Source organism: Mesitornis unicolor, unplaced genomic scaffold (assembly GCF_000695765.1).
Source record: "Mesitornis unicolor isolate BGI_N332 unplaced genomic scaffold, ASM69576v1 scaffold47693, whole genome shotgun sequence".
Lineage (NCBI taxonomy): Eukaryota > Metazoa > Chordata > Aves > Mesitornithiformes > Mesitornithidae > Mesitornis > Mesitornis unicolor.
In genome coordinates, this window is record NW_010177676.1 from 60983 (window position 1) to 63584 (window position 2602).

Below are 2602 nucleotides of genomic sequence, written 5' to 3' on the forward strand. Positions count from 1 at the left end.
CAACTTGAAGGCATCCAGCCCCATTTGCTTACTGGCATTACTGACATATTCACAGCTCTTGCCTAACTGCAGCCATAGAGCAGGGTTGGGTTTTTTTCCTTGGCGACGATGATTTACTACAGTAACGAAGTGACAGAAATGCCTGCAGTAGATTTCCGAAATAGATAGCATTGCTCCATGCACATGGGATCTGACACCGCTCCACAGAGTCATCTCACTCACCTCGGATGCCAATGTTTGCTCTTAACACACTGGTCTGCATAATGCAATGGGAGTGAGTGCTGCTTTACAGATGGGAACAGATCAAAAACGCCCGAGCAGAAAACAGCACACAAAATCTGGCCCAGGTTTAATAGTTAAGGATAAGGGATTTGTATACCTATTCAGCTGAAACAGTTGAGAAATTCAAGCACAGGGAAGTAAAAATTCAAATATCGTATTTCACATCAGGCTCTTAACACCCCGAACACTTGCTGGAACAGCTGTCTGACCGCTGAAGACTGAGGAATTCATCGTTTGGTTTCTGGAAAGCTTCACTATATTAAAGTGAAACCACACAAGTTAATCACATTTTTATTCTACAGCATTTGAACTAATGGCCAGTGGATCAAGCCCTTCTAAAACATTTCACCTATTCAGAAGTGTTTGGAATTTAGAAGGATGTAAGCAGCAGATCAGGGCTTAAAAGAATTTCTAAGCTACAACTATATAAGCCATCACAACATTTGTTCAATTTTCTTCACTTAAGAGTTGCAAAACAAGTTTTGGAAAAAGTGGGCTTTTACAACAGTTCGCATCCTTTAATAAAATGGGGAAACTCTTAAAACTCTCCTGAGCTTTACCTTTATGCTAAAGCTTTAAGGTTCTGGTCTTAACCACGGGTTAGCCTGCTTATCTGGGAATGGAGAAAGTTATTTCAGAGTTCAATCCGCTGACAGAACAGAGAGTAAAATACACTCCAGGTTTCCATAAAAATGAATGAAGATTTACATGGATTTTTCTGTAGTATTGTCTTGCTATCACTACAAATACCACTGAGAGACAGCAGAATTTACACAAATGTCTCAGATACACGCAAAGCCTTTGATCTCTGCAAAGTATAACCAATACAAACTTTTCCCACAGCTACTTCAAGGTTGTAGTATTTCAGTCTCCTCTACAAATCACTTCAAGTGGGTATGCAGGGCCTTCAGAAAGGCGCAACTCAGCAGAAAAATGCCCCTCTAGAAATGCAAGTCTTGACACATTCCCGTGGAGACCGAAATGGCCAGAATTAGAGGTCCCTACAAAAAAAATGAAGAGTTTTATTTAACCGACCTTCCTTGAAATGCCTGAGGCCATTGCTGCCACAAAACTGGTTTCAGGGCTTTTTGTCCTAGATCAAAACCACCACAGTCAAGTGGCAAATACTCACTAAAGCTGAAGTTTGTTCCTAAAACATGGATAGGTTACCTTCACACTAGCAGCCTTCTTACCAGATCAGGTATCCTTTATCCCCCCAGCCAGCACTCAAATCAGGAGAAATAATCTGAATTGTGTGCTCAAGCCTGATCCAGCACTACAATCCAGAATATTAACGAAGCAACCTGAGCTCTGTAAATGCTCTCCAACACAGAGACCATACAGACAAGCACCAATGCCGAGGTTCATCTGCTACCACCATTCTCACTGTCCTTACCTAATCAGGTTTACAAGACCAAAGCAAGAGGGAACAAGACACACATGTTGTTAAAATAGACTTACTGGGACAGAGGAAGAAGGTGAAGCACCCAATATGAAGAAACAGGGAAGCTGCCCAAAAGCAAGACTCTCATGGTATTGTATCATTTGATAACGGGAAATTATTATTCAGTCAAAAAAATTCCTTTGCAAATACACTGATAGGGAGCACGAGTAGTTCGGATTGCACATATCCTTCAAAAGGAAGTATTATCTGCATTTGATGTTTGATGCAAACTTTATGTTCTCTCAACAGTGTTTATTTGGGGGTACACTCTGAAAGCAAGGTTCTTGGGCCACAGCCAGGTTCTCCACTGCTGCAATTCAGCAAAATCACACTTCAGCAGAGCAACTGACACCAGCTGAGAGCTAAGCTTTACATATTCAGAAAAAAAATAATAATTCATAAGCACACAGCAGAAAGGAAACTCCCAAAGTTGTCTGCTTTGTTGTCTTTTGGAGGGAGGAAATACGGGTTTGTGCTACACATGTTACAGACTATTGTTTAGCAGCCCTTGTGCTTAAATTAGGCACATTTAATTAAACACAACTGTGTGGAGGCAGGAAAAAGCTGGTTTAGACAAGTCCAGAAAGGGAAATTCCAAGCTTTTTACCCATCAGCCCAAAAAGAAGAGAAAGAAATCCCATTCTGAAAAACTGGATGCCCTCTCAGTTTGCCAACAGAGGTTTTCCAGAGAGTTTTGACAGCGCTCCCCGACTGTCACACCTCCTCCCCGTGACCTGCGCTACCTTAGCCCTTGGGAAGGGGGAAGTCAGCAAAAGCAATAAAGCAAAGCTGCAGACAGTTGTCTAACTAAGTACTAAAATGAAAAAAAAAACCCAACAAAACAAAAAACCAAACAAACAAAACCCACAAGAAAAG